Source organism: Lissotriton vulgaris, chromosome 2_1 (genome assembly GCF_964263255.1).
Source record: "Lissotriton vulgaris chromosome 2_1, aLisVul1.2, whole genome shotgun sequence".
Taxonomy (NCBI): domain Eukaryota; kingdom Metazoa; phylum Chordata; class Amphibia; order Caudata; family Salamandridae; genus Lissotriton; species Lissotriton vulgaris.
In genome coordinates, this window is record NC_141687.1 from 856138789 (window position 1) to 856153396 (window position 14608).

The following is a 14608-nucleotide window of genomic DNA, read 5'->3' on the forward strand; positions in this document are numbered from 1 at the left end:
TTTGACAGCTGTTGTAACCCCTGAGTGGATTTCAAAAGCAGTAAGGTATCATCAACAAAAAGTAAAGCAGGCACCCTCTGGCCACCCATTTTTGGTGAGTCACACCCATCCTTCTTCAGATAGTCTACCACCCAATGGATGTACAAAGAGAAGATGGTAGGGGCAAGAACACAACCCTGTCTAACTCAGCTTTTGATCCTAAAAGACTCTGTTAGTTGCCCATTTTCCACCCACCTGACTCAGGCATAATTTTCGGAGTGCAGCTGCACCAAAATACCTAATCGGTTTGCAGTGATACCCATTGCCTCCGATACCCTCCACAGCTTGCACCTTGGAATGAAGTCAAAAGCGGCATGCAAATCAACAAAAGCAACGTACAGGTTACCCCTGTTGATTTCTGATGGCTTCCAATAAACACAAATAAAATGAAAAACCTAATAAATAGTATGAATGTTACTTTTAAAACCCGCCTTAAAGACTGATAACACATAATTTTCTTGGATCCAGTCTTGAAGAGGGGCAAGCACTTGTTTGCAAAAAATCTTTGTAAGGCATCAATTAAGCTGATGGGCATATAATTGCAAAGGGCATTGTGATGCCACTTCTTAAATATTGGTATAATCTGTGCGATTTTCCAGGATAGAGGAATCTCCATACCTACCAGGATTGCATTAGACAAAAAAATTATGTAGGGCCCGACATGTCCGTGTGAGACATATATCAAATTCTAATTTACTTAGGTTATCTGGGACCAGGACTAGCAAGGAATCCTCACCTTCCAATTCCACATAAATGGCAGTTCTGCCTCATTTAGAAGTGGTTTCAACGACCTGGTTTCCCATGGTGGAGTCAGAGCTTGCTTCTAAGCATGAGCGAATTTTGCAGATCTCGCGTTCGCGAATTTTGCGGATTTGCGGATTCGCAATCCGCAAAATCCGCGAATTCCCGCGAATTTGCGGATTTTTTTTTTTTTGTGTTCGCCCGTGTTTCTGCCAGTTCGCGAGGGTTTTGTACACTTTCGCAAATTGCGAACTTACCTGTCGGGTCGCAAGTTTCGCGAACTTGTTGTTTCTACGTGTCCAGCCTGTTTGGGACACTCTTCTTCATCACTGCCACTCTCTGTCACCACTGCCACTCTCTGACTACTCATGCCACCCTCTGGCCCACCCATGCCACCCTCTGTTTCATCACCACACCCTCTGGTTGTCCAGTGTACATTATTTTCGGCAAAGCAAAGCACACCTTCCCTGCCTCAAGTGACCTGAATTAATTTGGGGCTGATTCATGTGTCACAGAATATTTTTTTAGCTGGCACCTGCTTCCTTAGTGCGCCCTGATTAGTGATCTTTTGCACTTGCTAAGTGCTTTCATTGTTGCAAAATTAGTTACAACACCTGCCCTGCCCCAACTGACAATAATGAATTAGGGGCTGATTAATGGATTTTAACTTCCAGCCTGGCTCCTGCTTGTCTCCCTTAGCTGTAATTCAGGACCTTTGTGGCATATGTGTAACTATTCTGAGGTTCAGAGCAGGGTCACATAATAGTTTCAACTGGCAACTGAACTCTGGAGGGGCCCCTCAGGAAGCACTCCAGGAAATGGCTACTAATGATGAGCCTGAACTTTTGAACCTGGTAAGTAGTTACTTTCAGTTTTGCTAAGATCGTATTTCTGCAATTTGGCACTTATTCGCGGGGCGCGAACTCACGCGAACAGTGCGAGCAGTGCGAGCAAAATCCGCTGCTCGCGGATTTGCGGATTTTGCGGGAAATTCGCAAATCTCGCGGATTGCGGATTTCCCGAAAATCCGCAAAATCCGCGAGCGGAACGGATTTTCCGCCCACGCCTACTTGCTTCACCAACAGAAATCTCTACCCAGCAGCCCATCTACCAGAGGGACCTTTGATAAAGAATGAATGCAGAATACTGTGTTGCGAGGCACTAGAAGAACTGTCTGTGATATGCAGGGAGAACACTCTGTGTGTCAGGGAGATTTTATTTTACTTTTCAGAAAAGAAGTCTACTTTTGAGGGGAAACAGAACATTGCTAAATACGAGCTATTGAAATATGATGCCCACCTAGTGTAGATTTTTCCCTGAAAGTGCTCCTGCTACGTTGGGTATAGTGCTTTTAGCAAAAATCTCAAATAGTATCTGCCAGAGAACTCTTGATTTGTCACTCATCTTGATGCAGGATAGTGGAAGCAGGCCTCCCGCCAAACCATCAATGATGTCATGAGAGTGCACAGAATTTTGTATGCAGTCTAACTGTGTTGATATACCCAGCTCAGAAAAATTACCAGTTCTCTACATTTTCCCTCCTATGACTCTTAGGGGTCGATTCCGATCTCGGTCGGAAGGGCACCGAATCGGGTTTGGCATTAGCGGATCCGATTTGGAGGCTGATTATCCGTCCGAGTCGTTCACGGGTCCGGACGTCGAAGTACGATGTGAACATGCATGAAATCTCCGTCCGAATCGTTTCCTGGTCTGAACCGCTCCGTATGACTCAGTCACATGCAAACCGTGGTGCGCAATGGAGACGTTTCCCGACCGAGCTAGTACGATGCTCGATTTGGACAGTGGGATTGAGTCAGAGCATCCAGCTCGCAATAGCTCCCGGAGTTGGACTTCCGGGGTCGGCATCGCACCCCCTGTTATCCGCAGCCTTATGACTCGGACACAGAGGGAGACCCATGGGTCTCGCAACACAGGCATGTACGGTGCGGATGGCACCGACACGTTCCCACTGTAGGGGGCTCACTTGTCCACGACATACCCATTCAGTCAATGGGAGCCCATGTATACGTCGTACAACAGGCTCCCATTAACTTCTATGGGAGTTCGACCGAACCGAGTCCACAGCATACGGCCGCATCGTACTCGCTCGGTCGGACTGCAGGAGTCCAGATCCGTCGGAAAACACCCCGGATCCGGCTCGGTCGGAGTGCTTTCCGACCCAGATCGGAATCGGCCCCATAGTAGGGAAGTACATTAAAAAACGATCCCTCCAATATGCATCCAGACATTTTAAAATTTCAAGACATGCTAAACGACAATCTGTGAAATGTTAAAAATGTATTAGCACTTTTAGATTTTTTTTTTTAGGTAAGCTTCTATTATAAATTACTGATGTCAAAATATCACAATAAGTACACTAGCTATTTGACCTAAGCTATTTGAATTTCAAGAACTGCCAAGTTCAAGGGCACTAGTACTCCCTGTGAAACTAGAAATGATCTGCCTTTTTGGGAATTTTAGATGTATATATTTATGGATTATTTATTTAATATCTTTATGGAAAATTGTACTGTTTCACCACTTGAAAATACTATGTTTGAAGCAAAAGTTCCAAGACATGCTAATTTACATTTCGTCAAATACTTTGAAATATTAGCTGAAACGTTTAGCTGAGATTGGTTTTACTTTTACCTTTCTTGAAATGAGCAAATAAATATGGAAAAGTCCTTTTAAGGTACTTAGTGGATTACCTTGTAACTTTTCCTTTAATAAAATGTGGCAACCCCCATAAAGGTTCTGTGTTCCATGTTGTTTTGTGCGAAAAGATGCCTTTACATGTGTTCGCTCCTCATAAGGACTTTCCCATTTGTGGGTAGGTGGACACTGCCATAGACACCTGAACAAGTGGCTTGACATAGAAGAGTAGAAGAGACTGTCGAGTAACAACGGAAGGTCTTTAATAGTCATATGTGCACAACAAGTAGCCTCTTTGTACTTCTATAATAGTGTCAAAGCCTAAAACGATGAGGGGTATTGGGGGCACAATTTTACATTGGAAAATGCTTTTGTTTTCAAGGCTTTGTCCTATTGCCAGTTGTATGTGATTTCATAGCAAAAATATTTTCATGGAATACTATGACTGAGAAGCCATTTAATCTAAACTGTTTAATGGAAACTTTGTGAGTGAATGGCATTTACATTTTCATAGAAACTAATTCATAAATGTCTTTTTGATCAAAATTGGCTTTTGAGTGTTTTTGTTTCTAAAGTGCAAATGCAATGGTTGCAGGTCTTACTTTCAGAAATAGTTTTTTGGAGATATTTATTTCAGTGTTTTACTTTGGAGATATTAATTCCTATTTATATATTTTACATCGTCAAACAATTACTTCGGTGCTTTAAACTCGCTGACCCATTACCACCTGTAAACATAATCCATCTCTGACCCCTCACAACCCCATCACACCATCAATCCCTGCACACAAAAACCCTCACCACACCTAAACTACAGTCATTTGTGAAGCCTAAATGCGCTTTCTACCCCCAAAATCCACCATCCCGGAACTATAAATTCACTCAGTACCTCTAACTTCAACCATTCCTGAACATTAAAACTCTCTTTCTATGCCTAAACCCCTCCCATCCCATACCCCTTACAAAACCTCAGCACATCCAAACTCCCCCATTCCTGAACCTTTAAAAAAACCTCGAAACCCAGGATAGTGGTATTAAGTTTAGGTGCACGGCGCCACTAAGAAGAATCACACAAAGTGTCTGTATATGCCCGGTTCGTGTGACGGTGCTGAAAGGTGAGGAGAACCACCAGCCTCCCCAAGACCGGCCTAAGCCAACAAGAACAGCTAACACTCCTCAGCCCATGTTGAGTGTAAGTAAAGCTACTCAGGAGGCGCCGCCTGGACAGAAACCCTTTGTGGGTTGGAAGTATCACCACAAATCAAAGGAATCTACGGAGGAGACATAGCCTTGAGAAAGTCGCGGGATTACCTCCCTGTTTGCGACAAAACACGTGTTGGCTGTTGGGAGCTGTTCGAAGATCTACGATATTAAAAAACAACCAAGAAGAGAGAGAAAAGAATTGTGTTTGTTATTCATGTATTATGATGTATTATGATGACTATGTACACTGCTTAATTGAGTAACTTTACTTACACTTGACGTGTCCTTAAAAAAACCTCCTTGCCCTTAAATATCAGCCTCATCACCCGAAACTACTCATCCCTGAACCCAAAAAAAACCTTTCTACTTCTAAACTCCACCCACCCCTGAATCCTTAAACCCCCCTCACCACCCTAAACTCCACCCCATCCTGAACCCTAAAAACTCGTCATCACCTCAGCCACTACCCATAATTGAACCTTAAAAACCCTCACCAGCCCTAAACTGCTTGCATTAATGCACCCTAAAAGCCCTAAACACCCTTACACTGCACCCATCCCTGAAACCTAAAAACACCTCACACACCTAAACAGCACTCACTTAGAAATCTTAAAAAACCCTCACCCCCCCCATTCACTTTAAAAAAAACAACAACTTTATTTACCAATTTTGGAGAACTACATCGTAACCAACATGAGCACTCGCTGTCATTTCTATGTCCACATGGCAGTCGATCAATTATGTTATACATTAAGCTCAGTGCACCCATAAACCGGCATAAATAAACTGGAAAGGGCTGATGACAATTCCAATGGTCCGTCCGACTCACAGATTGGAGAAATCGGCCCTCATCTAACCTTCGCCCAAAAAGATACAAACCCTGTAACAGAAATACAATTGACAACTGAAACATTGACATCATGCCGCCCCCCCGACACTTCACCTATCTGTGATCCCTAGAAGTCCTTTCCTATGCCTGAACTCCAGTTATTCCTGACCCCTAAAAAGCTCTTATCACCCTAAACAGTACCCATCCATCCACCAAAGTTCAAATGTAATTTGGGATCTTTCCTTAAAATAACCTTTCCTTTAAAATGGGTCCTTAATTTTTTTTTCGTATTTCCTTAAAACTGTCTTCTCTTTAAATGGGTTTCTATGGTTTGGTTTCCTCCAATGTGGGTTCTCAGTTTTCGTTTTCCATTAATACAAACACATCACCATGTTGTTTGGTGCAAAAAGATGCCTGGACGTGTGTTCGCTCCACAGAAGGACTTTTTTTTTGTTGGTAGGTGGACAGTGCCATAGACACCTGAACAAGCAGCTTGATATAGAAGTGACTGTCGAGTCTCAACTGAAGATCTTTAATAGTCACGTGTGCATAATGAGTACCCTCTGTGCACTTCTATATTAGTGCAAAAGCCTAAAAACGTGAGGAGACGTCATTTTAGATTGAAAAGGGTTTTTTTTTTCAAAGTTCTATCCTATGGCTGACATTCTCCAATGCTTCTGAGAAATATTTTTCCACTGCACCAATACCTCCCAAGGTCTCATGTATTGTGAACTAACCGGAAGTCGACTCTCGGAACAGAGGCCCATTGGAACCGCTGGGCGGGGACGTTTCCCTAGCCCGGCAGGTGATGTTCTTGTTCCGGATCAGCTGCTCCCGGGGGGTAATCAGAGTCAATGGAGCGGAAGGCAAAAGGCAGCCGAACTGTAAAGATGTCTTTACAAGCCTCTGACAGCTGGCAAACAGCGAGCAACCTTTTACTTGGATGCAACAGAGCGGAGCTTAATGTAAAATGCAGCGTTGCCTACCGGGAGAAATCTGAGCGTCAATGTCGCCGCGCAGAGAATGATAACAGTTCATCCGCACGGGCTTGCTGATAAGACAGCTCAGCGGGCTGAGTGCTTGTTGCTCAGGTCTGTATATTATCAGCACGTTACAGGTTGGAATGCGATTAGGGCTGGTTATGAGGACTGTTAGAAGGAATACCAGTGATTTTGGGGGTAATAACCACTAGTGTTATTTGCTGCATTTCGAAGATGCAAGCTTGTGGTGCATCTAGCCTGGCATTGGCTGTGTTAACCCACAATCCGCTGGAGCTTTGGGACCCTCCAACACAGCCCTTTACCTGGGAGAGCTTTTGGACAGAGAGCAGGTATTCACATCTGCAAGAGGACACACAGTTCCTCAGGCGGTAGGGAGAGAATGCCTGGCCTGGTGCTAGTCTTTGGGAGAGAGGACACCATCGGTTGAGAGAAAAATTGCATCTTATTTTTTTATCTTCTTAAAGTCTTATGTTGCACAATAATCCTTTATAATATGCAAAAAATGGCCAGCTTTAGTAAAGTGTTTCAAATCTGCACTAGTGTAGATGAGGAAATAAGTCAACTTTGTGCGTGTGCCTGGTTGCAAATTGAGACTGTGCATAAGTAAATTTCCTTTTCTTGGTCGGATATGAATTTACCTTGAAGAAATGAAAACACAAGAGGCGTTTGGGCAAACAGGAATAGGTTGGTTTAATTAAACTCAACGGCTGGGAGAGTATCGACAGAGCGCTTCTGAAGAAAGTCTCTCCTTGTACAAAGTTTACGCTGACAATATATACATCTTGTAAGGTACAATAAACCAATTCTGCATACCTGCAAAAGCATCTTAGTCTTAAATAATACGTTTGGACATCTGATGAGGGGACACAGATGGCTGCCGGCCTCAGGCAGAGCTAGTGTGGGCCAGGGTGAATATGCCCAGATGTCTGGTGTGGGGAGTGCGTGATCACTACGTGTGGTGTGTATGTTGTGTCCTGAGTGTTTCTATATACAGGTGGCATCTACCTTTGTGGTATTTTGGGGAAACATGTGCCTCTGGCCAAATGTGTTTTATTGGAGCTAATTTCCTTGGACCTGTTTGTGGTGCAACTGTATATCAGTGGGATTCATCAGGGTATTGACATTATTTTTATGATAATAGAAATGTTAATTAATTAATGCTATAGAACTATTAACTTACATTTTAATTAAATATTTTATTGAGTACATTCATTTAAATTGCAATTCATTTTAAAAATATTTTTTAATTCGTTTTTTAAAAAGTAGAATGTTTAGATTTATTTATTATGTATTTAAAAATAAATGGGACTGATTTTTTTAAAGTAATTAAAAGAATGTATGTTTTCTAACTTATGTTAGAAGAAATTATAATTAGTTTAATTGCATTTTTTTTTAATTACATATATTTTTAAATAACAAAAGCTTATTAAAATCGTGAAATATTCTAAATAATTCATTTTAATATTATTTTCTATGGGGGGGTGTTGTAGTGCCAGTGGTTGGCCTTGTGCAGGGGTACTGAGTCAAGTATGAACAAGGAGCCTGCCTGTCAGTTGCCGAGTTTTCCAATACCCTCGCTGGAGGAGTTTTGTACTCTGGCTAACTGTGTATCATCTGGCTCTCCTCTTGATCCCATGCCGCACAAGATCTGGAAGGCCTTTCAGGGCGAGCTGTTTCCCCCGCTCCACTCAATCTGTTGCCAATCGTTAGCTACTGCATCTGTACCAGACTGCTGGAAATTGGCTATTGTAACACCTTTGCTAAAAAAGGCTACTTTGGACCCCCTCTGCCCAGCCAATTATAGGCCTATTTCGCTGCTACCATTCGCGATAAAGATCTTAGAGAAGTGGGTTACGAGAGCCTTGGCCAACTTCCTGGAATCCAACTCCAGTCTGGATGTAGCTCAATTTGGCTTCAGACCGGGCCACGGTACCGAGACTGCTCTGGTTACCGTGTTGAATGATCTGCGAACGCGTGTCGACAGGGACAAGTCAGCATTTTTAGTACTGCTTGACATGTCGGCCGCGTTCGACACGGTGAACCATGAGGTCCTTCTGGGCCGTCTCGGTAATGCGGGAATAACGGGCTCAGCACTAGCCTGGTTATCATCATATCTGGATAACAGACAACAGGCAGTAACATTACCACCGTTCCGCTCTGCCATACGCCAGGTGAACCAGGGTGTCCCCCAGGGTTCGGCGATAAGTCCGATTCTTTTTAATCTGTACCTCCGCCCCCTGATACAACTTATAAGATCTTTCGGTATTCAAGTCATCAACTATGCCGATGATACCCAATTGATTTTTTCTTTTGAGGGTTCAGAGGCAGTGTCGAGGGACACCTTCCATCAGTGTATGTCGGCCACAGCAGAGTGGTTGCAAGCCAATTCACTCCAATTCAATGGCGCAAAGACGGAGATATTGCACTGCTCTTCTGACCGACTCCCTCGCCCATTGCCGGAAGACTTTTGGCCTAGCTCCATTCCAGGCTCGGTGGAGGCAGCAGACTCGGCCCGCAATCTAGGAGTCATGTTCGAGTCGAACCTGCAATTGGACGTCTCGGTGAACAGGACTGTTGGGACATGTATGGGCCTGCTCCGTGCTCTACGGAAGATACTGCCGCTTCTCCCGCGGGAAGCCAGAGTAGAAGTAGTGCGTAGTACCATCCTCAGTAGGTTAGACTACTGGAACGCACTACTTCTAGGAGCCCCAAAGGTTTTGATCCATAAATTACAGAGGGTTCAAAACATGGCGGCTAAACTAGCCCTATCCCTGCCTCGCTCGGCTTCTTCTGCCGGAGCCCTGGCAATCTTACATTGGTTACCGGTCCAGCAGAGGATCTCCTATAAGGCTTTATGCCTGGTTTTTGGAGCACTGCATGGTCAAGGACCAATACCATTGCAAAATCTCTTTTCGTGGTATCAGGCCGCCAGACCTCTGAGATCCGCCTCAGCGTTCTTAGTGAAAATCCCAAGAATAAATAGAGGGAGAATGGGCGGCTGCGCCTTCAGTTTTACGGCCGCCACAATGTCGAAGACTCTACCTCTAACACTGAGGAGCAGTCAAAATTTGATTCTATTTAAAAAGGACCTTAAAACCTTTCTCTTCCCTAGAGCAGAATAAATTGTAGAACTGATCTCAGCGCCAGGATACCCGCTGGGTGACAGCTGCGCTTAATAAGCATTAAAATACATACATACATGGGGGCGTGGCTTGCGCGCCGCTGTGGTATGGCGTGTTGCGCTTGAGCTCCGGGGTGAGTTGATCCCGTCGAGCGTTTCTCTCTGTCTCTTCGTGCCCTCTTGACCGGAAAAACCATACACCTACGGCGGAACATGTGCTGATCTCCACGACGCTGTTTTTCCGCGATTTAAATCATCGGAATTATGTGTTCTGCTTCATACCTCGCAGGAGCTCGCATTCCTGAGGAGCGGCCGCCATTTTGCCGCGTATGACGCTCCTGTCATCTGTCTTCTGAGGCGCCGCCGCGGATACAATTTAACAGTCTTTCGTGTCTGTCTAAGGGTTTCTTCACACAACGGCTACAATGGTAACATTTATGCTTTTTTTCTAATGTTACTTCTTGCTGCTTGGCTGGGTTCGAAGCTGCTCACAGTTTTTGTTCTCTCTTAACTGATTCATTGAGATGCTCATGTCGCTATATTGAGGTGTATTCCTGTTTATTTATGCTCATATTTCAACCGCTAGATTAGCGTAGCGTGTTTTGAGCGTAAATTGCCTCTTTTTTCACTGTTTTCTGACTATTTTGCGCAACTCTGGTGCTATACTCTATTCCAGGGGTATTTTTGTTAGTCTTCTGCTACAACACTGTCATTATGAGTCGCTCCTTGAACACCAAAGACTCTAAGGACCCGGGCACATCTTTGAAGCGACTTAAGTCAGTCTCTCCGACTCCTGAATCGCCTCAGGTGGACAATACTTCCACATTGGACACCATATTGGCGCGCCTCAATGAGGTTCATGATATTGCGCAGTCAACCAAAACTAACACTGACTTACTACAAGTGGAAGTGTCTGCTATCAGGAATGATTTTAAAGCCCTTTCTCTACGTGTATCAGCGACAGAAACTCGGATAAGTTCAGCAGAGGATGGTATGCAAAAGCAATCCAGGTCCCTCTCTCAAATGGAGCGGTCTATGGCGGCGATGCGCAGAGACCTCACGGAGCAGGAGGACCGTAATAGGAGATCTAATCTGCGTATTTTTGGCCTTCCGGAGGACTCAGAGAAATCATCCTCCTCCATGATTGAGTTCTTATCTCATTGGATTCCTGATACACTTCAATTATCTTTCCACAGAGACTTTGAGATTGAAAGAGCACACCGTGTTCCAACGTTCCGTTCTAAGGCAGCCACCCAGCCAAGAGCAATCATTTTTAAGCCCTTACGACATCAACACACTGAGCTGATTTTGTCTCATATGCGCAAGATTAAACAACTCAACTGGGAGGGTCATCGCATATCCATTTCCCAAGACTTTGCCAGAGACACGGTCATAAGACGGAAAGGTTTCTTGAATCTTCGAAAACGTCTCACTGACTTGGGCATTCCTTTTTCCTTTTCTGGTCCATCCAAGTTTCGCATTACATATAAAGGGCGTTCCAGAATCTTCGATGAACCGGCAGACTTGACAACGTTCTTGGACAACCAGGAGGAGATAGAGATGGAGATTCAAAGAGCAACGACGCAGACTCCTGGGGCCTCAGGGACCTGATTTGTTGTTCTCTTTACTTCTGGTTATGTCTTTTTCTGGATGGTTACCTTCTCTTTTTTCTCCAGCCATGTTTTCATGTTGATCTACACCTCCGCTATTGTATGTCCTATCTCTGTTCTTCTTTCTATACTACTCTGATGGATCTCCTTCTTTCTAGTTTCCGACCTCTCCTTCTTTTTTCTCTTCATTATCCTTCGAGAAACTTCTTGTAGATCCTTTCAATTTTCTCTTCTTCTTTCTTTTACCCGTCTTCTCTGATTTCGTGCGTATTTGTATCTCTTTTTCAACTCCTTCTTTCTTGCTCCTATCTATTTTTATTACGATGTATTTCACTTATATTGTTGCTGTTTCTACTTACTAGTTACCTGCACTTTTTATAGTTATTAGTTGCAGATTTATTGTCTATAATTCAAGTATTATTACTTCTTTCAATAGCATCTTGTATTATATTAGCATTTCACTATGTAGCATTGTAGTATCGTGGTGTAGACTTCTCCTTTTTCTTTCTGCTCTTTTTTATCTTCCCTCTCGGTTTCTTCCTCATTTCTACATGCTGTTCTCATACACCTTTTTTTCTTTCCTCTTCTGTACCTCCATTTTATAGTATAGTTATAATTAGGTGTTTTTGTATGATTCATATGCGATTTCAGTACATATTTGTTCTTCTAGTCACAAAATGATATATGTTTTATTTTAAGATGTTTCGTACATAATTAAGCTTTTCCTACGTTTTATAGTATTGTTATTTAAGTCATGCTCTTGCGCTTGCTGGGGTACTGTTAATATACTCTGAGTGGTATTTTTCTTCTATTAGCAATATAGTATCTCATTATAAAATGTATTTCTATGTGTATGGTTTATCTATTGCTTTTTAGCTCACTGACAGTTGTTTTTTTTTTCATAATGGGCTATTCTTCTTTACCTATTTTTGCTCCTAGTACGGGTCTTCGACTCGCCTTTTCCACGTTCTCCCTTGCATGATATGGGTCTCTTTTAGACCTCCCCCTCTGCCTCGTTTCTCTCTCTTTTCTAATCTTTCTTCTCTCCTTCTGGCTTTTCTTTTTTCATGGTTCTCCCACATGGTTGCTCCCGTAACATCTATTTTGTTTTGTGGTTGGTCTACTATATTTTTGTACTTCGTCCTTTTTCTGTTATCATTGTTGTCTTCGTGTGTATCCCCTTCAGTTATATGCCAGGTTTAAATGTATTATCCCTTAATGTTAAGGGTTTAAACCATCCGGTCAAACGGTCTAAAATCTTAGATTATTGTAAATCTCTCTCAGCGGACTTAGTATTATTTCAAGAATCTAAGATCACTAGTAGAGAAGCGGTATTCTTGAAGAAAGAATGGGTGTCGGATGTGTCTTGTTCGGATGCATCTGGTAAACGCAATGGTGTGGTTACGTTGGTTTCGAGAAATTCGGGTTTATCGATTCTCTCTTCTGAGCACGACTCGGATGGTCGATGGCTCTTATCTAAACTATCAGATGGACAACATGATCTGTTTGTTATGAATATCTATGCTCCGAATATTGATAACCCTGCTTTTTGGAAATCCATTTCTAAAAAATTGCATGATACCCCCACATGCGGGTAATCTTATTGTTGGTGGGGATTTTAACTTACCTATGGATCCTTTATTGGACAGAAATTCCGCATTTCAGTTTCGTCCGCCTAAAGCACACAAACAGATGCTTAACATGTGTTCCATTGCTAAATTGCATGATATTTGGCGTCTCCATAATCCCACTGGTAGTGACTTTTCTTTCTTTTCCTCCCCTCATTCCTCATTCTCGCGCATTGATTATCTCCTAGTCCACTCTTCTCTTGTCGCAGCTTCTACTTCCCCACTTATACATCCCATTGTCATCTCCGACCATGCTGCGGTCACTTTTACGTTATCGTCCTTTGCTCCGAAACCACGTGGTCGTTCCTGGAGACTTAATACGGAGGTGTTATATGACTCTACCCAAGTGGAAGAATTTTCCAAGGATATAAACACTTTTTTCCGTGAAAATGAGGCTTCTGTATCTTCTCCAATAATTCTTTGGGACTCTTTTAAATGTACTTTCCGAGGCCAAGTTATTGCATGCATGTCCAAACGCAATTTAGCGATTAAAAAAGAACTTACTGATTTATCATCTGAAATCAAGACTCTGGAGGCTTCCTTTAGACATACTAAAGATCCGACTATCCTACAACAAATTAAGCTTCTAAAATACAAATATAATACAATTGTCACTAAAAGAGCTCATATTGGTTTCCAAGCACAAAAGTCCAAAAAATTACTCTTAAAGAATCGGGCTGGCAAACTTTTGGCTGCTACTTTAAAATTCCAAGACTCTTCCTCTAAATCCTCTCAGATCTCTTCTATTAAAGATCATAATGGCTCTAAAAAATTCCAAACTGAGGAAATTCTTGAAGTTTTTCGTGATTTTTATAACAAATTGTATACCCCCTCTAACCAAGCCTCTTTTGATAAATGCCAAGATTTTTTAAAATCAATTCCGATTCAATCAGTTTCAGAGGAAGATCGCTCCACTCTAAATGAACCTATTTCACCTGAGGAAATAGTTTCTGCCATCAAGGCCACCCGTTCGGGGAAAGCTCCGGGCCCTGATGGTTATCCGATCTTATTTTATAAAACCTTTCTCCCGTTGCTTGTTCCTAAGTTGCAGGCTGTCTTTGACGCTTTTGTTCGTAATGGTTCTGTCTCTGGTACGGCTGCCGAAGCCACCATAGTGGTGATCCCAAAGGAGGGGAAGGACCATTCGGACCCTAAGAATTTCCGCCCTATTTCGCTTCTCAATATGGAAGCGAAGATTTTTGCTAAAATCTTGGCTAAACGTCTAGAATCCTTTATTCCCAACTTAGTCCATCCCTCCCAAACTGGTTTTGTTAAAGGTAGGCTAGCAAGAGACAATATTCGCACTTTCTGCCATATTATTGGGGCGGCCAAGCGATCCCAATTACCTGCCGCGGCCTTGGCCCTCGATGCGGAGAAGGCCTTCGATAAGGTTTCTTGGCCTTTTCTTCGAGCTGTCTTACATGCACATAACCTTGGGGAATCATTTATTAACATGGTAATGTCTTTGTATTCCCAACCTAAAGCTAATATTAGAGTTAATGGTTCTACATCCTCTTTTTTTAATCTTTGCCAGGGCACGAGACAAGGATGTCCCTTATCCCCTCTCTTGTTTTTGTTATCTATCGATCCTCTTCTTCGGCTGATTGATTTACACCCCGATATCAAAGGGTTCTCTTTTGGCCCTCATTGTCTTAAAACTGCAGCCTACGCTGACGATGTTCTCATTTTCTCGGACGATATCGCGTTAGCCATTCCTGCTATCTCTGACACCATTTCTTTGTTTTCTAAAGTTTCGGGATATACCCTAAATAAAGACAAGA

At 42.9% G+C, this 14608-nt stretch overlaps 1 protein-coding gene across 2 annotated transcripts in view; it reads left to right on the forward strand.

Annotated features, from left to right (window-relative positions):
- Positions 1-14608, forward strand: part of RAMP1 (receptor activity modifying protein 1) — a 567344-nt gene that overhangs the window by 235242 nt on the left and 317494 nt on the right. The gene's annotated exons all lie outside the window — the stretch shown is intronic.